Genomic DNA, 24641 nt, shown 5'->3' with positions numbered 1-24641 from the left:
TCCCTGGTAAAGTAAAAACCAATAATATAAAAATTCTACTAATGAACATTATTGATGGAGTTAACTGCTAGACAGCGTAATGACTATTCTATAGTCAGCACAGCAGATACAGGTTTTTCTTTAAATTGGCCTGGTCACCTAACTCATTAAAAATGTATGTTTGAAGGACTATTTTGAAAGCATCATATAAGGGTAAGCAGCAAGTGAATCAAAAATATTAAGGCTAGCTCTGAGTTACAATTTTCTTAACCCCCAAATTCCTACTTAGAACATTCTTTTGGAAACCAGCATTCCCAAAAAGAAATCAACCATTAGCAGCACAGAGATATGTATACACCAAGCAGAGACAAGAGTAGTAAAACAGGCTAACTTGGAACCACCAGGCAACCACAACAACAACAACAAAAAAAACAGTTGTCTTTCATCACTGCCCCCCCTTCCAGAAAGTTCTCATTTGTATGGATTTATCAGCAGTTCCCATTCATCAACTCAGCAGTGCATAAGAAGACAAATTCATCATCCAGGTTTGACATCTACTGTTTCCAAGTGTTCAAACAGAGTGTGCCTTCATGGTTCTCCTATTTGAAATATTTTAAATGAGAAAATTGGGACAGTTAACTACGGTTAGAAATTTTGAGTAGTTAATTCATAAAGGTACTAGCAGAAAAGAATCAAATTTTAACACTATTGCATTCCCATGCTGAAATTAAGCAGTCTTCTTGAAGAGTCTGGTATGAAAGCCTTAGACCAGAAAGTTGTTACCCCTCTGTAGCCCTATCTTTATCCCACCCATTCTATGAGTGTTAAAATAAGGGATGTGACTTTCCCTTGACTTGTGTGTGTGTGTCTTTTTTTTTTTTTTTACTTCTTTAATTATTGTAGGTCTTCAAGTTTCATAATCTATGGAACTGAAAAACTCAGGTATGCTTGAAAGCAAAAGCAATTATCTGCACCTACAGGAGAAATGATATTTAACTCAATTGTAAATCACTTAACATTTAATTAATGCTTACTGTGTGTCACATCCTATGTTAACAGGAAACATAATACATGAGAACACAGAAAACTCTAATCACAGTTAATTCCAAAACTTTATTGTAGCCAAAGTTACAAACTAACCATTGATGAACCAGGTCTTTTCCAGACCTGTCCATGTTGGTGGGAGTCCTCATCTTCCCTTGCCTCTTTCCCTTCTGGTCTCATGGGCTGTATCAGAACTGAAAGTCAGACAAAAGAAGGGCAGCAAAACTACAGGCTTCTACAGATCACCACCCGTCATTTCTCTCTGGAAAAGTCTTGTCTTGAACTTTATCCACTGGTGATAAGTATTGTACTGGAGAAGATCAAGCTAGCCTGAGGCAAAACTCCCAAAGTAATGAGTTTCTTTTCAGAGCCCTACATACTCCTTTCAGCATGTCATTTTATCCACAGTAGGGGCTGGCTCTATCCCAGCAGACAGCACAATGTGGAGTCCAGAGGAGGTATCAATAAATATTTGTAGGATCAACAAATTGAGTAATTAATACGTAGTTTCTATTCCTGGATTCCTTAGCCACCATCAGCCAAGTTCCACAGCAGCAATAAAATATGGCCGCTATCACAACTTACCACAGAAAGTCATCTCAGATTCAATTAAAATGCTCACAACAGGGGGAGGCACTCAAATTTGACTATTCTAGGGTAGATAAATTAATCAATAACTTTTTACCTGACAGTTTCCATAAATACAATGAATGTCCAGGGTTACATTTTCAGATATTATCAAAAGCTGAGGCCAGGGGAATCCCTCAGATCACAGACACCTTTCCCTAATCCACAAGGCTATTCCTGGAACCAAACATTGTGACCTCTGCTGGAGAAAGGGAAGAGAGGGGAATTTTTTCTTTATTTCTGTATATATTGTGTTATGCTCTTCATTACTACCAAGCAAATCTAAAATAGATTATGCCACAATCATTTTAAAATATATCACAAGGCCGACTCAAGAAAAACAAAAATAGTCTCTCTTGCTTATTATTAACACAGGTTATTTACACAGAGGCACAATGGTACACTGGTTAGCAGCACAGACTCCAGAAGCCTTACTACTTGTGGCTTTGGACAAGTTGCGTAACTGCTCTGTGCCTCTGTTGTCTCAGCTCATAGGAGACAGTAAAACACCTTCCTCCTAGAGTTGCCATGAGGAAGAACAGCACATGGCACAAAATGTACACTTAGTAAGGAACAACTTCTCTAATTTAAGCTCAAGAAAACCAGACAGTAATCAGTCAAGCTACCAGCCATTTTGGTTTATACAACATAAATGCAAACCAAGGAATGAAAACAAGCACTAGATTTTCAAACAAATGAGCAGAGACTTGATAGTTGGGGCCTCAGATTAAAATATAACTGAAGAATTCACATTTTAGCAGTGTTCAGACATTTGAAGTTACTGTGATGAGTGACTGAAAATATAAATTCAGGTATCAACCAACAAATGGGAATTTTAAGAAGTAATGGTCTTTCCAGCACCCCTAAAATATATTGCAGAGTAAGTCAATCTCTCAACCCAAGGATGGTAATTGGCTAGAAAAGGTTTAAAAATACTTCCCTACCAATTGGTAAATAGCCTCTGCCTCACACATGTCCCCAGCCACCCTTCCAGCCCCCCAGACACCACCATAGTCCAGCACCAAAGGGTTAAGCCCTGACACAAGCTCAGCCAGGGACCTCCAGGACTGACTCCAGAGCTGCAGCCAGCACGTATACCAGCACATCCCACTTGTTATGGGTGGAATTAGGTCCCAAAAAAACAATATGTTGAAGTCCTAACCCCCAGTACCTCAAAATGTGATCTAATTTGGAAACAGGGTCTTTCCAGAAGTAATCACGTTACAAGTAAGGTTATTATGGCAGGCCCTAATCCAATATGACTGGTGTACTCGTAAAAAGGGGAAATTTGGACATCAAGACAGATACACACGCAAGGAGAATGCATGTGAAGATGAAGGCAGAGATGGAGATGATGCATCTACAGGCCAAGGAATTCCAAAGATTGCCAGTAAGCTACCAGAATCTTGGAGAGAGGCCTAGCACTCAGAAGGAACAAACACCACTGACACCTTGATCTCAGACTTCAGGCCTCCAGAACTGTGAGACAATAAATTCATGTTCCTTAAGCCACTGAGCTTGTGGTATTTGGTTATGACAGCCCTAGCAAACTAATACACCACTTCTAATTATACCTTTCCATGAGGTGGTATATACCTCCTGAACTTTTCATAAAACCTAAGCACAATTCCTCAAATCTTTGGGGAGATAAAAGCAAGATTATTGTGCAGTTGTCTGAGTACATTCTCATAACTCAATCAGAAGTCCAGAGCCTTTAGGAACTAACGGGGATTTGAGAATCGAAGGTTAAAAAAAAAAAAAAGAAGAAGGCTGGACAACCACAGATTCCCAAAGCCTGGGACAGGTTAGATTTTCATGTTCCTGAACTGAAGCCAGGTTTTACTAACAACAGTTACTTGCAGCCCCACCTGCTTGTTAACTTTGGTCAACAGCCTTTGTGTATGTGAAAGAGCAAGTCTCCTGAGAAACCCAGAAAACTGGATAAGGTTAAAATAGAGAGTCCTGTGGAATTGTTTTACCAGGCATTCTTGGAAGAAAATAATAAGAATGCCTGCTTCTGAAACTCAAGTAACCTGCACATTCTTCATCTTAAAACCTCATGATGTAAATTGAACACTTATAGTAGAGATCTCAGGATATCATGAATTGATCTGCTATACATGTACTTGAATTTCCTCCCATTTTATAGGCAAAGAAAAGAGGCCCAGAGATGCATAGTCAATCACGGGAAGGGCTGAAACTAGACTCTCACCAGATTTTCCATCAAACCACTCAATCCACTCAAATTAATATTAAATACTAATTATATGCTAAGGATACAGAGGCAAGAGCAGTGAGGAGGGGTGAGGAGTAGGGATGTGGACACCTAAAGAATTAAAGTAGAAAGGGTTAATACAGTGAGAACACTTAGAGCAGCCATAGGTAAGAGTCAAAGTCACACAAAGGAGATGCCCTTTGAGCTGGACTTTTGAAAATAAGTCAGCGTTCACCAAGCCATTGCGGAGGCCAGGAAGGCAGAGGAAGAAAGGCTCTTCCGATCAGAACAGTAGGAGAAAAGTGACAAAGCACAGAGTGGGAGGTCCCCAGTGGGAAGTGTCTGGAGGACGGCAAACTGGCCCTCGGATGTCAGAGGCTTGGGGCTTTCTTTTACAGGAAAAGTAGAGCTACTGAAGGGTTTATACGGGATATGATCAGTTGTTTCAGAAACCTTGCTTAGTGACAATGTTTAAAATAAATGAGCTGGAGATAAGCTTTTAATAATTCTCCCTGCATCCAGCCTATTTCAAGCATTTGGGAAAAATAAGAGTAGAAAACGATAAGTCAATTCAAAAGGGGAACTAACAAATCGTGGTGGCCAGTAGAACAAAGGGAAGGAATGTGAGACCAAAGATGACCATGAAGGTCTACAGTCAAAAAAAAAAAAAAAGACAGATTGATGATGTTATCAACTGAGAAAATAAATCCTGGGAAAGGTGCTCATTCCTGAGGAACTTTCAGATTGTCTCTCACAGCTTCTTTCTGACACTAACAGGATCATAAAGGTGTGGAACTGGTATAAAACTTTGTGATAAAAAACCCTATCCACTGATTTAAGGTAAAGAAAAGACACTTTGAGTGTTCGGCATTGACAACACACACATTTCAAATACTGCCCTAGGAAGTATCTATATTTAACCTGATTGTAACAGGGGTAATTATTGTAACTTTGAAAAACAATTCTCAAACAGAGAAACACCAAATATTCCTCTTGTAAGTTATATTATAAAAGGCATCAATAAACCAAAGACAAATAATTGATTTTGATAATTTGGGATTTATATTTTAACACAAAGAATTCCAATGTAACTCCAAACTAATTTTATGCTTGAGTGTGGATAGGTATTCATTCAATCAGTGGGAGAACACAAGAGGCAATTCAGATATATAAAGGTTTAGCAACATCCTAAAGGACCTCCACTCTTATTTATCATGAGTTTGAACAAAATATGGAGCACGCATGAGTTTATGTCCAATAGCACTTGTAAAAGTATATCAGGAGCTTTGTAAAACCAGTCATTAATATAGACTTTGAAATTATTCATAGAAGTAGCCTCAAGTCTTCTCATTTTATATTCTATCCTTAAGCCACCTCTTCCATTTCCATGCAGTTGTTGTCTGATGATTTCAAATACAGTCCTCTCTCCTGGGCTCCAGATCTTTTTCAACTGGGTACCATACCTCTCAGCTCAAACTGAACACAACCAAAACTAAAATCAAGTCTTTTGTCTTCCCAAATAAGCTGGCACTTCCTTCTTTATTGTCTATCTTGGCTAATGGAATTGTCATCTACCTAGGCTCCCAATGGCTGGAGCTTCAGAGTCATCCAGGATGACTCATTCTAAATACCTCAATCAGTCCCTACACCCATTTTCTAACTAAGTCTGCCCTCTCCCCTTCCAGCCACATTGCTACCTGCCATGTTTCAGGATCCCATAATTCTTGCATGGAAAATTGCAGTATCCTTTTTCACCTTGCCTCAAATATCTACACTTCCAACAAAGTGACCCCTCTGAAGCATAACTCTCTAAAGCACCACCATATTCTTTGGATAAATATACATCAATAGCTTCCCCTTGCCTTCAGGATGAATTCAAACAGCTTATGTAGTAGGCAAAATAATGACCCTCCAAAGATGTCCATGTCCTAATTCCAGAACTTGTGATGCCACAGTACCTCAGCTATATTCTCTTAAATGTATTTTTCACAAGCAAAACACATCCAGGTTTACTAGAAAATCCCATCCCTACTAAGTCAGTGGTAATGCGATGACAAGCAAAATGCTGCAGAAACAAAAGAATATTAGGAAACTTTCACAGAGACAACACCTCAAAGAGCACCATAAAGGTACACCACTGACACTGCACTCCCTACCCTAGTTGTGAAGTCAAAAAACCTCCGATGTTGACAGATTTTGATGGTTAAAGAACTTTACAGAAAAAAATGTGCTCCAAGAGGGCAACACAACTCACCTGGCAAGGAACATGCTCTGAAAGCTCACGCAGAAGTGCTCCTCGAGTCCATGTTTCTAAGAGAGCTGTTCTCCCCGCTCAAAAAAACAACTGATCAAAACAGCACTAGTGGAAGCACCTGCTGTTGAATCAGCAGCTTTAGGTTCATTTGTTTAGTTTTTCTCTCCAGTCACTTTCTCCAACAATACTTATAAAGGCTTGTTTTTACACAAAAAGGTCAGACTATTAAAACATAATAAAAACATTTTTTTAATGGTCAGGCTTCAGGTATGGTACTAGGAAACTTAGATTCTTAATCAGAGCTTGTATTTCCCATAGCGCATGGGTCCAAGCAAGTTATCTTCTCCTTTTAAGCAGAAACTTGTTGCCACCTCACTGTTTTTCCCAGTTTGCAGTGCCCTATACTACCGGTTGTCATCACACTTGACATGCCCATCTGCAAGGCTTAGTCCATTTCAGGCAGGTTTTATACCATTTCTAAGCCTTTCTTTAGGAGATTATTTCACCTAATTCAACAAAGACCAATTATATCCCATTCGTTACCTCATTCATTTATGGAATTAACACATTTTAACCTCCTCCTGCATACAGGCACTGGGTCTTTTCAGAAAGGAAGTTGTCATAGACTTGAATGTTTTTATCCCCCCAAATTTGTGTTGGTACCTAATCCCCAATGTGATTGTACTTGGAAGTGGGGCCTTTCAGAGGTGAATAGGTCATGAGGGTAAAGCCTTCATTAATGGGATTAGTGCCCTTATAAAAGAAACTTCAAAGAGATCCTTGCCCCTTCTACCATGTGAGGACACAGCAAAAAGATGAATCTATGAACCAGGAAGCAGGTCCTCACCAGATATAAAATTTTGGACTTCCCAGCCTCCAGAACTGTTAGAAATAAATTTCTGTTGTTTATAAGCCACCCAATCTATAGTATTTTCATTGCAGCAGCCAAGCTAAGGCAGAAGCCAAAAGCATATAAGACCCAATACCACTGCTCATACTGGGGTTCCAGATGTCACTCCCAATCAAGAAAGATAATTTCCTAAGTAGCTACTCTGTTCCCAACATCACAGGGTCACAGAGGACTTATAAAACATGGTTCCTGCTCCCACAGATTTTACACAGCAGTCAGAAAATCAAAATGCATAAACATGAAAGAACAAGAGAAAGAGCCAAGTGAATAGCTTCTTTCAAGGTAGATAAGAGTTAACACAAGGGGAAAGGGTGTTTCAATGTGGACTAAGTCAAATAAGCTATAGGAGGTCCAGAAGACCTGTTGCTTGAGCTGAGCATTCTGTCTGGTGTGGTGAAGTGTTGGATTGCATTACAGGAAAAGAAAACACAGGAGCCAGTGCTGAGTTGAGAATTTGCACAGGATTTTGAAGGCTGCCTAGGATATTTTCCACTTTAATCAAAGGAACTGGTAAAGAAACTATTTCTCTCAAACTAAGAAAATATAGAAAATATCCTGGGGGGATAGGGTATGTGAAAAACTACTCATGGAGTAACATTTGGAAAGGAAATATTACTTTCCCTTTTAAGGGGGGAACATTAATGTTTTCAACTCCCATCTTATTCCATTATTTCAATAACAGAAGTGCTTTGAACGTTTAATCTACTATCCTTCTACAAACTACCATAAAGAGAGAACATTCTCTCCCATATGAAAAAAAATGCTCCTTTACTGGTATTTACAAATTACATTTTGTGTGGAAATGACAATACAAATAAGACACCCTGGCTTCTATCAGTTTGGTCCAATAAGAGACACCAGAGACCAACAAAGGCACAAAACTCCATTCCTCCAATTGTATAAGGCTCATTTTCATGATTTTATAGAACATCATTTCTAGGAATATTACATAACCCTAATATTCACAGAATAAAAGCACCCCTGTCAGGTTGCAGTGGATATCAAACTAACAGCAAAATCATTGCTATATTTTCAGAAATGTGTATCAAATTTATATTTCCAATGTTATGAAACAGTTTGGAAAAAACAAATCAAACGTCAACATCACAACAAAGAAAAAGAGAGGCAGAATTCATAATATTAAAATGATATCACATTACCAGCTAAAAATACGTCCAGTCTCTAATCACAGCACTTTACGAGCCCAGTGAAAATCAAAGGGGGAGATAGAACATTGAAAATAAGGTTAATGGTTCTAACATTTTATTGCAACAAGAACTACCCTTCTTTTTAGAAATGTTTTTTCCACTATCAGGTCATTTCGGGGACCTTTTGTTTATCTCCTAAATTGATCTTTAATAATCTAGAAATAGTGAATGAATACCTCTCCAGGAAGATATTATATAACAGCCAAAACAAACTGCATCTAGACAATGATCTGTTGTAAAATGAAAATTATCTTATTCAAGGTTTGGATTCAATATACTGAAAACAAATCTGTACCACTGCAGCAAAGAAAGGTTGGGCTTTTCTTTTCCTTTTCTGAATAAAGATAGAAGTTGGCAAGAATTGCTAGGTTCTTAAAAGAAAATAATTATATCGCTTAGCTGACAGTGCTTTGTATATAGAAGGTGCTCAAAAAATACTTAGTAAAAGAATTAATTACTTTTTAACTGTGAAAAGTTTAAATTAAAAAGCTGATTTATCAGGTCAGCCCAGCCTATACAATGAGGACAGCTTCTTTTGGATGGAAAGATATTTCTCCATCATCTCCCTCACCATCTCCACCCAAATTTCAGCCAGGTCTGGCAGCAATCATCTTCCACTCAGTAAAAAGGAGCAATGCCTTATTATACAATTACATGTTATTGCTTTTCCTCTATAAACAAACACAAAATTTCAGAAACATGGTATCACTAGGTCTAGATTCTTTGTCATGTTTTTCTGCTTGGCAGAAACCTACAAAGAACAGATGGAGAAATAGTGGTGGTTAAAAACAAAATACACATATAATCATTTATAGTCTTTTCAAAAAACTGGAACAATTCTGCATGCAAATATTTCATCTGTCTTGGAAGACATAATGAATTTTCAATAGGCATAGTCAAGAAAAGACAGCTTTGACAGGGAAAAACATCAAGTAGCATCTGATAGCAAACATGCTAGACTATGAATAGCTGAAACTTTCCACACCCACAAGTACACATTTTTGAGAAATGAAACTCATTGAACGTTCTTCAGGTTATACTCATATTCCTCCGTGATAGATGAAAACAGGGCTCTTACAGTTCAGAGAATTTCCCAGTCTACCAGAAAAGAACAATACATATCTGCTAAATTTTCATATTTTTCCCAGTGAGATAGTATTATACTGAGACCCTCCTGCAAAATTAATTCTTCCTAAAAAATGTGAAGAATAATAATTACCTCTTACAATGTTTATAAAGGCTTATCTCAAGTCCCCAAATTTAGAATGTATTATTTAAGAAAACTTTTTAGGGGGACCTTCAAGATGGCAGAGGAGTAACATGTGGAGATCACCTTCTTCCCCACAAATACATCAAAAATATATCTACATGCAGAGCAACTCCTACAGAACACCAACTGAATGCTGGCAGAAGACCTCAGACTTCCCAAAAGGTAAGAAACTCCCCCACATACCTGGATAGGGCAAAAGAAAAAAGATAAAAACAGAGACAAAAGAATAGGGATGGGACCTGCACCTCTGGGACAGAGTGTGAAGGCAGAAAAGTTTCCACACACTAGGAAGCCCCTTCACTGGCAGAGATGGGGGTGGTGGAGAGAAGCTTTGAAGCCACAAAGGAGAGCACAGCAACAGGGGTGCAGAGGGCAAAGCGGAGACATTCTCACACAGAGGATCAGTGTGGACCAGCACTCACCAACCTGACAGGCTTGTCTGCACACCTGCCGTGGCAGGTGAAGCCTGGGAGCTGAGGCTCAGGCTTCAGAAGTCAGATCCCAGGGACAGGACAGGGCTTGGCTGCATGAACACAGCCTGAAGAGGGCTAGTGCACCACACCTAGCCAGGAGGGAGTCCGGGAAAAAGTCTGGACCTGCCGAAGAGGCAAGAGAAAATTGTTTCGAGGTGAGCGAGGAGAGAGGATTCAGAGCACCACCTAAGTGAGCTCCAGAGATGGGCACAAGACGCAGCTATAAGCTCAGACCCCAGAGAAGGGTATGAAATGCTAATGCTGCTGCTGCAGCCACCAAGAATCCTGTGTGCAAGCACAGGTCAATATCCACATGCCCCCAGGGGCCTGTGCAGCCCGCCACTGCCAGGGTCCTGTCATCCAGGGACAACTTCCCCGGGAGAACACACAGCATGCCTCAGGCAGTTGCAACATCGTGCCATCCTCTACCACCAAACGCTCGCCCTGCATTCCAATTATGACTACTGTACCCCTCCCTCTCTCAAGCCAGAGTTAGCCAGAGTCCCCTAATCAGCCTCTGCTTTAACCCCCTCCTGTCTGAGTGGGTAACAGATGCCTGAGGGTGGCCTACTCACAGAGGTGGGGCCAAAACCAAAGCTGAACCCGAGGAGGTGTGTGAACAAAGAAGAGAAAGGGAAATCTCTCCCAGCAGCCTCAGGAGCAGAGGATTAAATCTCCATAATCAACGTGATGTACCCTGCATCTGTGGAATACCTGAACAGACAATGAAACATCTCAAAATTGAGGCGGTGGATGTTGGGAGCAACTGTAGACTAGGGATTTGCTGTCTGCAACTGATTTGTTTCTGATTTTTACGTTTTTCTTAGTTTAGTGTTTAGTGCTTGTTATCGTTGGTGGATTTGTTTCTTAAATTTGTTACTCTCTTCTTTTTATTACTATTACTTTAATAAAATTTTTTTCTTTCTTTTTTTTCTCCCTTTTCTTCTGACCTGTGTGGCTGACAGGGTCTTGGTGCTCCAGCCAGGTGTCAGGCCTGAGCCTCTGAGGTGGGAGAGCCGAGTTCAAGACATTGGTCCACCAGAGACCTCCCGGCCCCATGTAATATCAATCTGGGAGAGCTCTCCCAGAGATTTGTATCTCAACACTAAGACCCAGCTCCACTAAACAGCCAGAAAACTCCACTGCTGGATGTCCCATGCCAAACAACTAGCAAAACAGGAACACAACCCCACCCATTAGTAGAGAACCTGCCTAAAATCATACTAAGTTCACAGACAACCCAAAAAACACCACTGGAAGTGGCCCTGCCCACCAGAAAGACAAGATCGATCCATGCCCACCCACCAGAACACAGACACCAGTCCCCTCCACAAGCCACTGAACCAACCTCACGCATTGGGGGCAGATACCAAAAACAACAGAAACTACGAACCTGAAGCCAGCAAAATGGAAACTCTAAACACAGTAAGTTAAGCAAAATGAGAAGACAGAAAAATATGCAGCAGATGAAGGAGCAAAGTAAAAAGCCACCAGACCAAACAAATGAAGAGGAAATAGACAGTCTACCTAAAAAAGAATTCAGAGTAATGATAGTAAAGATGATCAAAAATCTCAGAAATAGAATGAAGATAATACAAGAAATGTTTAACAAGGACCTAGAAGAACTAAAGAGCAAATAAACAATGATGAACAAGACAATAAATGAAATTTAAAATTCTCTAGAAGAAATCAATAGCAGAATGACTGAGGCAGAAGAACGGATAAGTGACCTGGAAGATAAAATAGTGGAAATAACTACCACAGAGTAGAATAAAGAAAAAAGAATGAAAAGAACTGAGGAGAGTCTCAGAGACCTCTGGGACAACATTAAACGCACCAACATTTGAATTATAGGGGTCCCAGAAAAAGAAGAGAAAAAGAAAGGGACTGAGAAAATATTTGAAGACATTATGGTTGAAAACTTCCCTAACGTGAAAAGGAAATAGTCAGTGAAGTCCAGGAAGTGCAGAGAGTTCCATACAGGATAAATCCAAGGAGAAACATGCCAATACACATATTAATCAAACTATCAAAAGTTAAATACAAAGAAAAACTATTAAAGCAGCAACAGAAAAGCAACAAATAACATACCAGGGAATCCCCATAAGGTTAATAGCTAATCTTTCAGCAGAAACTCTACAAGCCAGAAGGAAGCGGCAGGACATACTTAAAGTGATGAAAGGGAAACACCTACACCCAAGATTACCCTACGCAGCAAGGATATCATTCAGATTTCACAAAGAAATTTAAAGCTTTACAGACAAGCAAAAGTTAAGAGAACTGAGGGCCACCAAATCAGCTTTACAACAAACGCTAAAGGAACTTCTCTAGGCAGAAAACACAAGAGAAGGAAAAGACCTACAATAACAAACCCAAAACAATTAAGAAAATGGTAGTAAGAACATACATAAGGATAATTACCTTAAATGTAAATGGCTTAAATGCTCCAATCAAAAGACACAGACTGGCTGAATGGATCCAAAAACAAGACCCATATATGTGCTGTCTACAAGAGACACACTTCAGACGTAGGGACACATACAGACTGAAAGTGAGGGGATGGAAAAAGATTCTTAGTGCAAATGGAAATCAAAAGAAAGCTGGAGCAGCAATACTCATATCAGACAAAAGAGACTTTAAAAGAGAGACTACTACAAGACACAAAGAAGGACACTACATAATGATCAAAGGATCAATCCAAGAAAAAGGTATAACAATTGTAAATATTTATACATCCAACATAGAGCACTTCAACACGTAAGGCAAATGCTAACAGCCATAAAAGGGGAAATCGACAGTAACACAGAGTAGGGGACTTCAACACCCCACTTTCACCAATGGACAGATCATCAAAAATGAAAATAAATAAAGAAACACAAGCTTTAAATGATACATTAAACAAGATGGACTTATTTGATATTTATAGGACATTCCATCCAAAAACAACAAAATACACTTTCTTCTCAAGTGCTCATGGAACATTCTCCAGGATAGACCATATCTTGGGTCACAAATCAAGCCTTGGTAAACTTAACAAAATGGAAATTATATCAAGTATCTTATCCGACCACAACACTATGAGACTAGATATCAATTACAGCAAAAAAACTGTAAAAAAATACAAACATATGGAGACTAAACAATACGCTACTAAATAACCAAGAGATCACTAAAGAAATCAAAGAGGAAATCAAAAAATACCTAGAAACAGGGGCTTCCCGAGTGGCACAGTGGTTGTGAGTCCGCATGTCGATGCAGGGGACATGGGTTCATGCCCTGGTCCGGGAAGATCCCACATGCCATGGAGCAGCTGGGCCTGTGAGCCATGCCTGCTGAGCCTGCGCGTCCAGAACCTGTGCTACGCAATGGGCGAGGCCACAACAGTGAGAGGCCCGTGTACCACACACACACACACAAAAATACCTAGAAACAAATGACAATGAAAAAACGATTACCCAAAACCTATGGGAAGCAGCAAAAGCAGTTCTAAGAGGGAAGTTTAGAGCAATAAAATCCTACCTCAAAAAACAAGAAAAATCTCAAATAAACAATCTAACCTTATAGCTAAAGCAACTACAGAAAGAAGAACAAAGAAAACCCAAAGTCAGTAAAAGGAAAGAAATCATAAAGATCAGATCAGAAATAAATGAAACAGAAATGAAATAAACAATAGCAAAGATCAATAAAACTAACAGCTGGTTCTTTGAGAATATAAATAATATTGATAAACCATTAGCCAGATTCATCAAGATAGAAAGGTAAAAGACTCAAATCAACAGAATTAGAAATGAAAAAGAAGTAACAACTGACATGGCAGAAATACAATGGATTATGAGAGATTACTACAAGCAACTCCATGCCAATAAAATGGACAGCCTGGAAGAAATGGACAAATTCCTAGAAAAGTACAAGCTTACAAGACTGAACCAGGAAGAAATAGAAAATCTGAACAGACCAATCACAAGCACTGAAATTGAAACTGTGATTAAAATTCTTCCAACAAACAAAACCCCAGGACCAGATGGCTTCACAGGTGAATTCTATCAAACATTTAGAAAAGAGAAAACACCTATCCTTCTCCAACTCTTCCAAAACACAGCAGAGGAACACTCCCAAACTCATTCAATGAGGCCACCATCACCCTGATACCAAAACCAGACAAAGATGTCACACACACACACAAAAAAATACAGGTCAATATCACTTATGAACACTGATGCAAAAATTCTCAACAAAATACTAGCAAACAGAAACCAACAGCACATTAAAAGGATCATACACCATAATCAAGTGGGGTTTATTCCAGGAATGCAAGGATTCTTCAGTATATGTAAGTCAATCAATGTGACACACCATATTAACAAATTGAAGGATTAAAAGGATTACATATGGTAATCTTAAAGGACGCAGAAAAAGCTTTTGACAAAATTTAACATCATTTATGACAAAAACTCTCCAGAAAGTAGGCATAGAGGGAACCTACCTCAACATAAAGAAGGCCATATATGACAAACCCACAGCCAACATCACTCTCAATGGTGAAAAACTGAAACCATTCCCTCTAAGATCAGGAACAAGACAAGGGTGTCCACTCTCAACACTATCATTCAACATAGTTTTGGAAGTTTTAGCCATGGCAATCAGAGTAGAAAAGGAAATAAAAGGAATCCAAATCAGAAAAAAGTAAAACTGTCACTCTTTGCAGATGACATGATACTATACATAGAGAATCCTAAAGAAGCTACCAGAAAACTACTAGATCTAATCAATGAATTTGGTAAAGTAGCAGGATACAAAATTAATGCACAGAAATCTCTTGCTTTCCTATACACTAACAATGAAAAATCTGAGAGAGAAATTAAGGAAACACTCCCATTTACCATTGCAACAAAAAGAATAAAATACCTAGGAATAAACCTACCTAGGGAGACAAAAGACCTGTATGCAAAAAACTATAAGACACTGATGAAAGAAATTAAAGATTATACCAACAGATGTACAGATATACCATGTTCTTGGATTGGAAGAATCAACATTGTGAACATGACTATACTACCCAAAGCAATATACAGATTCAATGAAATCCCTATCAAACTACCAATGGCATTTTTCACAGAACTAGAACAAAAAAATTCACAAATTGTATGGAAACACAAAGGACCCGGAATAGCCTAAGCCATCTTGAGAATGAAAAACAGACCTGGAGGAATCAGGCTCCCTGACTTCAGAGTATACTACAAAGCTACAGAAATCAAGACAGCATGATACTGGCACAAAAACAGAAATATAGATCAATGGAACAGGATAGAAAGCCCAGAGATAAACCCACGCACATATGGTCACCTTATCTTTGACAAAGGAGGCAAGAATATAAAATGGAGAAAAAACAGCCTCTTCAATAAGTGGTGCTGGGAACACTGGATAGCTACATGTCAAAAGAATGAAATTAGAATACTCCCTAACACCATACACAAAAATAAACTCAAAATGGATTAAAGACCTAAATGTAAGGCCAGACACTATCAAACTCTTAGAGGAAAACATAGGCAGAACACTCTATGACATAAACCACAGCAAGAACATTTTTGACCCACCTCCTAGAGAAATGGAAATAAGAACAAAAATAAACTAATGGGACCTAATGAAACTTAAAAGCTTTTGCACAGCAAAAGAAACCATAAACAACATGAAAAGACAACCCTCAGAATGGGAGAAAATATTTGCAAATGAAGCAACTGACAAAGGATTAATCTCCAAAATATACAAGCAGCTCATGCAGCTCAATATCAGAAAAACAAAAAACCCAATCCAAAAATGGGCAGAAGACCTAAATAGACATTTCTCCAAAGAAGATATACAGATTGCCAACCAACACATGAAAGGATGCTCAACATCACTAATCATTAGAGAAATCAAAACTACAAAGAGGTATCACCTCACACCAGTCAGAATGGCCATCATCAAAAAATCTACAAACAATAAATGCTGGAGAGAGTGTGGAGAAAAGGGGACCCTCCTGCACTGTTGGTGGGAATGTAAATTGATACAGCCACTATGGAGAAAAGTATGGAGGTTCCTTAAAAAACTAAAAATAGAACTGCCATATGACCCAGCAATCCCACTACTGGGCATATACCCTGAGAAAACCATAATTCAAAAAGAGCCATGTACCACAATGATCATTGCAACACTATTTACAATAGCCAGGACATGGAATCAACCTACGTGTCCATCGACAGACGAATGGATAAAGATGTGGCACATATATGCAATGGAATATTATTCAGCCATAATAGGAAACAAAATTTAGTTATTTATAGTGAGGTGGGTGGACTTAGAGACTGTCATACAGAGTGAAGTAAGTCAGAAAGAGAAAAACCAATACTGTATGCTACCACATATTTATGGAATGTAAAAAAAAATGGTTCTAATGAAGCTAGGGGCAGGACAGGAATAAAGATGCAGACTTAGAGAATGGACTTGAGGACATGGGGAGGGGAAAAGGTAAGCTGAGATGAAGTAAGAGAGTAGCACTGACATATATACACTACCAAATATAAATAGCTAGTGGGAAGCAGCTGCATATAGCACAGGGAGATCAGCTTGGTGCTCTGTGACCACCTAAAGGGGTGGGATAAGGAGGGTGGGAGGGAGATTCAGGAGGGAGGAGATATGGGGATATATGTATACATATAGCAGATTCACTTTGTTATACAGCAGAAACTAACACAACATTGTAAAGTAATTATACTCCAATAAAGGGTTTTTTTTTAAATAAAAAAGAAAACTTTAAAATAAAAAACTTAGCTCATTATCATTACTATCATTATTTTTTTAAATGAAGCAAAGATGTTTCCAATGACGACAATAACAACAACAAAAAAACCACTAATGGGAAGGATAGAAGAAAACCAAAAAGTCCAAATAATATAATATTTGGGAAAGATAATGGTACTTAACAATGCTAACCATGGTGATAAAATAAATATCAAAATAGTTATTATAACTTTTAAAAATAGGTGGTTATTTCAGTAAAACTACTGGAGTCTTGCTAATTGAATGTAATATTTCTTTAATGGCAATAGATTCAGCACACGCTGCACAGCTTCAGAGCCAAATACTTATTGAATTCATGGTACTGAGAAACTTCAGACAACCCACAATACGTAAATCTTCTTCAACTTAATTGTTGACAGATTAAAAAAATGAAATTTGGAATCTGCATGTGTGCACACATACATACATAAGCCTAAACACACACAAATTTACTCATATATACTTAAGAACTGTGAAGGTCTGAGGTTATAACCTATCTGCAAGCAAACATATTAGCCTGTCACTGCTTCATGGCCAATGACAGAAGAGACTTCTAGGTTAGAGACAAAGGACATGATTACTCATAGCACAGCAAGCATGAGCCTCACATTTACTTTGGTTCTCCTTGCTCCCCAAGTCCCAACACAGTAATGTTGAGCATCTCACATAAATGCTATGCAGAGTTGGTTTTCATCAAGCCAAGGAAGACTAAGCTAAAGCAAACCCAATCTTTTATAATAGACAGCAAGCAAATCTGCCCTACCTTTGCCTTAGAGGGAAACATTATCTTTATTATACTGGACAATAAATAAACCTGCCCCTGCTCCAGAGGAAGACATCACTAGCTCCATCTACCAAGGCTTTTCACTATACAAACATCCTCGAAAGGACTGTCTGCAGGAAAAGCTGTCAGTGCTTTTGCTTGCAAGAGTGCAGAAATACAAGAGGCCCACAGAGAATTGTCTCCCAGTACATAGAGTTTATTTGTAATATATAGAGAGTTTATTACCTTTAAGTCCCATTTTGCCAGCTTGGAGAACCTCCCATTTCTCTAAGTATTCTATTTTAATATGACTCCAAGGCCCTACCTCTCTATTGTGGGAGGATTTTGGTCTGTCAGGTTCCTGCCTTCCTTAATAACTCAGAGAAACCTAGGGGGTCAGTCAATGCAAAGGCCAACTGTGATTGTTCTCACATCTTCCCTGGATCTGGAACTCAGATTCACCCTGTTAATGCAAGAGGATTTCATGCTCCCCTAGATTCTAGGTGCTCTAGATTACCTCGTGTATTAGTTTTCTGTTGCTGTCATAACAAATTACCTCAAATGAAGCAATTAAACCAATACCTATTTATTACCTCATAGTTTCTGTATCTCATAATTCTGGGCACAGAATAGCTCAACTGGACTCTGACTAAAGGGATTGTCAGGGCTCCATGCCTTACTGGATGTTTTGGAAAAGAATACTCACAAACACATTCAGGATGTTGGCAGAATTCAGTTCCTTCTCATATTTTCCACTTGGTCCTTTCATCTTCAAGCCAGCAATTATATTCCAAGTCCTTCTCACTTGTGGAATCTCTCTGACATCTTCTTGTCCTCTGCTCTCTGCTTTTAAGAGCTCACGTAATTGTACTAGACCCACTCAGATAATCTAGGATAATCTTCCTATTTTAAGGTCAATGGATTAGTAAACTTAATTACATCTGCAAAGTCTCTTTTGCCATGTAAGGAAATATACTCCTGGGGATTAGGGCATAGGATCTTCTTGGGGGTCATTAATATTTCTACCACTCTCTGCTACACAAAGTGTGTTCTTTAGGCCAGCAGTATTAACATCACCTGGGAACTTGTGAGAAAAGCAGAATCTCAGGATTCACCCCATATCTGGTTAATTAGAACCTACACTTTAACAAGATCCTCAGATGACTCATATACACATTGAAGTCTGGTCTTCATGGTGAAGTGATGTCCAGAAAAGCACTGGATATCTATAGGTCTAGAACATATTGCCAGATGCTGCTCCTACCACTCAAAAAATTAGAGACAGCCAAAATTTGGATAATCAGAAAATATTCCTTCCCTTCTCCCTGCTAATGACAATTTTTCTAGAGTCTTCACTTGACAAAACCTAGAAAGCTGAAGCTTTGCAACTGGGGTTAAGATTCTTATCCTTGTCATTACCACCTCCTGCTGGCTGAGATTCTGCCAAGGTAGCAAGTTTCCTCAGGTTGCAGAAGGAGGTCATTCCTTCCACGAGCATTAAAATTTTTCATTGCAAATATGTACAGCCAGTTTTCTCAAGGCATGCTGACAGTAAGGTGAACTGATAAGAAAAAATCCTCATAGTCTTAATTTCATATCATTCCTCCTCCTTAACCCTCAAGGACCTAGTAGAGATCCCAAGTCACTAGTCCAGAACTGCCTTTACATTATAAAGAGTTTTTCCTGAAGAGCTGGTACCTTCTTACAGCTGACCTTAGCTGGGGCGACTTCCATCCATCAGAGACATTTTAATAATTTTGAATCTCAAAAGGAATATCCTTAGTCTCTATGTAATTTTGCAAAACTAAATCCGATTCAAATAATTGCAAGACTTTTTCATTTCATGTAATTTCATGTCACTCACTATTAATGGAAACAAAAACTGAATTAGAGTTTAGAGTCAAGGCCCCATATCACTTTAAATTGAAATAAAAATGGCTTTGTTAACTAATAACATTATAATTTTCCTCATTTTTTAATATGAAGCAAGCCAGAAGTTGCATTTAAATTATGGAGTAATGATGTCATCATCATGACAAAATACGAGTTTTCTACTATCTTGCCCCTGAAGAACACCGATTTAGAAAACCTCCCATGGACAAGGGAGGCTTTGGGGAAATCCAGGAGTTCAGCAGAGAAGTTCAAGCACACCACTGGAGCAAAAAAATCTGAGATTGGAAGTACTGAAGAGGATAAGAGGAACAGCTTCACTTTACCTGCAACACCTCTCCCCCGAAACAGCACAACTTAGTGCCAAAAGAGTCCTTCTTGTCCCGTATTTCTCACATGAGGGAAAGTGAGAATGCATGAGTGAGCACTCCAGCTTCCCCAGCTGTATGGGACACTGTTAAAGACACCAACTTCTTTCTCACCCCATCCAGAATACTGAGTCATGAACTGCAGGACTAGGGCAGAGAGTGGCTGGGAGAACAGCAGCCAAGGGTCAGAACAGAATTATCAAAGGTAGGTGGGTCCTACCATGTGCTTCACAGACTCCATCAGGAAGCCTGCCAACAAATCACTGGGGATACCTCACTTGCAAATTCCAGCATCTAGCCCACAAAACCACCAACACTCTATGCGCCAAACCCACAGAACCCCCAAATCCAAGACCAGCAATCTGTGCACTCCTCCAAGTGTGGGAAGAGCAAGCTTTTGCAGACAGCTAACAAGCATCCACAGAAAGCAGCCCAACCTTGAAGACATGGGAGAAACCACATGAACTTGAGCATATAGCACCACATTAGGGAAAGCAAAAGGGAAGCTGTCAGCACCCAGCCTGGCTTTACAGGATCAAGATAAGGTATACAAACTTAAGAATTCTGCCACAAGAGAGAAAAAATTGCTAGCAGGCATATTCATAGAAAAAGTCTGAGAAAGCTTCAGAATCCCTAACAGGGCTAATGGAAGGCATTTCTCTTTTGAAGATAGTCATTAAAGACTCGAGGAGGTTACTGCTTCTTCAAATGTGAAGGCAGCAAAACAAGAATCTAAGAACATGAAAAACCAAGAAAACAACACCAAAGTAACATTATAATTTTCCAATACCCTCAATTTACCCAGTAAAGAATTGGAATAGTTGTTTTAAGGAAGCTGAGTAGGCTAGAAGGAAACACAGAAAGACAATTTCAAAAAAATCAGGAAAATACATAAACAAAATGAAAAGTTTAACAAAGAGACAGAAGTCATAAAAAAGAACCAAATAGAAATTCTGGAGCTGAAGAATACAATGAATTAAATGAAAAATGCAATAGAGAGGATCAATACCTCAACCTAGATCAAGCAGAAGAAAGAATCTGTGAAGTCAAAGCCAGATCCTTTGAAATTATTCAATCAGAGAAGCACAAGGAAAAAAGAATGAAAAAGAGTGAAGACAGACTATGTGAACTACAGGATACTATTAAAAGAAACAATCTACATGTTACTGAAGTCCTAGAGGAAGAAGAGAAGGGGAAGGGGCAGAAAGATTATTTAAACAAATAATGGCTAAGAACTTCCCAAATCTGAAGTGAGCTTCCAAATTCAAAAGCTAATAGGACAAAATTTCAACCCAATTTTCTCCAAGACACATTATAATAAAGCTCTCTAAAATTTAATACAAAAAAGAGAATTTTAAAAGCAGCAAAAGGGAAAAAATCCCCACATACAAGATAACCACAATAAGGTTATCGGTGGATTTCTCAGTAGAAACTTACAGGCCAGGAGAGAGTGGGATGATATATTCAAAGTGCTGAAAGAAAAAAAAAAAAAAAAAAAAACCCTGTTACTAAGAATATTTTACCCAGCAAAGCTGTCCTTTCAAAATTAAGAAGAGATAAAGACTTTTCCAAACAATCACCACTAGATCTAGCTTATAAGAAAAGCTGAAAGGATTTCTTCAAGCTGAAATGAAAGGATACTAATTAGTAACAAGAAAATATAAAAAACAACAGTAAAAATATATATATATACAGTCAAATTCAGATTACTACAGTGATATGGTGGTATGTTAACCACTTTACCCTAGTATATAGGTTAAAGAACAAAAGTATTAAAAATAACTGTGCTACATAGTAATATGTTAATGCAGAATTAAAAAGGTAAAGCACAACATCAAAATATAATATATCAGGGGGAAGTAAAGTGTAGAGTTTTTGTATGCAGTTGAAGTAGTTATCAGTGTAAAATAGACTACTATATCTAAAGATATTTTAGATGTAACCACACAGCAAACAGCTACAGTAGGTACACAAAAAATAAGGAAATCAAAACACACCATTATAGAAAATTATCAGTTCACAAAGGAAGATAGCAAGAGAAGAACAAACAAGGAAACTACACTCAGAAAACAACTAATAAGATGGCATTAGTATGTCCTTACCTATCAATAATTACTTTAAATATAACTGGATTAAATTCTCCAATCTAAAGGCACAGAGTGAATGGATTAATTTAAAAATCAAGACCTAACTAATGTTGCCTACAGAAGACTCACTTCAGTTTTAAGGACAATCATTTCACCTTTGAGGGGATGGAAAAAGATATTTCATGCAAGTGGAAACCAAGAACGAATGGGGATCACTATACTTCTATCAGACAAAATACACTTTAAATCAGAAACCATAACAAGAGAAAAAGAATGTCATTATTTTATAATAAAGAGGTCAATTTATCATGAGCATATAACAATTGTAAATATATATTCACTCAATATTGGAGCATCTAAATAGATTAAGCAAACAATAACTGGTTTGAAGGGGAAAATGACACCAATATAATAATAATAGGGATTTTAATATCTGACTTCCAACAATCAACAGATCATCCAGACAGAAATTCAATAAGGAAAGAGTGGACATAAATAACACTATAGACCACACAAAACTAACAGATATACACAGAACATTCCATTCATCAGCAAATAAACATTTTTCTCCATTTCACATGGAACATTCTCCAGAAGAGATCATATGTTAGATTAAAAACAAGGCTTAGCAAATTTAAGAAGATTGAAATCTTCAATTTCAGACCACAATGTTATCAAACTAGAAATCAATAACAAGAGGAAAACTGGAAAACTCACAAGAATGTAAAAATTAAACACAATCCTGAACCATTAAGTCAAAGAAAAAATTTAAAAGGGAAATTAGAAAGTATCAGACAAACAAAATGAAAATACAAGATACTAAAATTTATGGGATGCCCCAGAAACAGGTCTAAGAGGGAATGTTATAGGGATAAACACCTAAATTAAGAAAAAAGAAAGATCCTGAATGAACAATTTAATTTCACACTTCAATTACTAGAAAAAGAACAAAGTCCAAAGTTAACAGAAGGAAAGAACTAACAAAGATTAAACATAAATAAATAAAATAGAGGAGAGACCTTCAAGATGGCAGAGGAGTAAGACATGGAAATTACCTTCCTCACCACAAATACATCTACATGTGGAACAATTCATACAGAACACCTACTGAACAGTGGCAAAATACCACAGCCTTGGGCTTCCCTGGTGGCGCAGTGGTTGAGAGTCCACCTGCCAATGCAGGGGAAATGGGTTCGTGACCCAGTCCAGGCAGGTCCCACATGCCGTGGAGTGGCTGGGCCTGTGAGCCATGGCCACTGGGTCTCCATGTCCGGAGCCTGTGCTCCACAATGGGAGAGGCCACAGCAGTGAGATGCCCACATACTGCACAAAAAAAAAAAAAAAAGACCACAGACTTCCAAAAAGGCAAGAAAATCCCCATGTACCTGGGTAGGGCAAAAGAAAAAAGAAAAACAAAAAGAGACAGAAGAATACAGACAGGACCTGCATCTCTGGGAGGGAGCTGTGAATGAGGAACAGTTTCCACATACTAGGAAGCCCCCTCACTGGCAGGGACATTGTGGGGGGAGCTTCAGAGCCACAGAGGAGATCACAGCAGCAAGAGTACAGATGGCAAAGCAGAGAGATCCCTGCACAGAGGACTGGTGCCAACCAGCACTCACCAGCCTGACACGCTTGTCTGCTTACCTGCCGGGGGGGGGGGGGGGGGCTGGGAGCTGAGGTTCAGGCTTCAGATGTCAGACCCCAGGGAGAGGACTGGGGTTGGCTGTGTAAAGACACCCTGAAGGGGGCTAGTGCACCACAGCTAGACGGGAGGGAGACTGGGAAAAAGTCTGGACTTGCTGGAGAGGCAAAAGACCATCATCTAGGGGTGCACAAGGAGAGGGAATTCCTGTTCCATTTGCCCAAAGAAGACAGAGCACTGCCTAAGCAAGCTCCAGAGACGGGAGCAAGCCACAGCTATCATCTAACACCCCAGAGGCGGGCACAGACCACTACCGCTGTTACTGCTGCCAGCAAGGATCCTGTGTGCAAGCACGGGTCACCACCCACACACTCCTGGGAGCCTGTGCTGCTCACCACTGCCAGGGTCCCATCAGGCACACACCGCATTTCAATTGTGACCACCGTACCCCTCCCTCTCCACAGCCTGAGTGAGCAAGAGAGCCCTAATCAGTCACTGCTTTAACCTCCTCCTACCTGGGCAGGAAACAGATGCCTGAGGGTGGCCTACACGCAGAGGTGGGGCCAAAACCAAAGCTGAACCGCAGGAGCTGTGCAAACAAAGAAGAGAAAGGAAAATCTCCCCGTGCAGCCTCCGGAGCAGCAGAATAAATCCCCACAATGGGCTTGGTAAACCCTGAATGTGTGGAATACCTGAATGGACAACAAGTGTTCTGAAAACTGAGGCGGTGGACTTTGGGGGCAACTGTGGAGCAGTGTTTGCTTTCTGCATTTGATTTGGTTTTGGTTTCATGTTTATCATAGTTTAGTTTTTAGTGATTGTTTTTATTTGTGGGTTTCTTTATTGGTTTGCTGCTCTCTTCCTTATTTTTTTCTCCTTTTTGTGAGAGTCTGTGTGTATGATCTTCCTATGATTTTGTCTGTTTAGTTTTGCTTTTACCATTTGTCTTGGGGTTCTGTCAGTTTTTTTTTTCTTTTTGTGAGTGTGTGTATGTTTCTTTCTGTAATTTTGCCTCTTCAGTGTTCCTTTTACCATTTGCTTAGGGGTTCTGTCTGTTCGTTTTCTGTTTTGGTTTTTTCTTCTTTTCTTCCA

The sequence above is a fragment of the Kogia breviceps genome, chromosome 3 (assembly GCF_026419965.1).
Source record: "Kogia breviceps isolate mKogBre1 chromosome 3, mKogBre1 haplotype 1, whole genome shotgun sequence".
Classification (NCBI taxonomy): Eukaryota; Metazoa; Chordata; class Mammalia; order Artiodactyla; family Physeteridae; genus Kogia; species Kogia breviceps.
The sequence above is the reverse complement of the archived record's forward strand: the minus strand, read 5'-3'. Positions refer to the sequence as shown.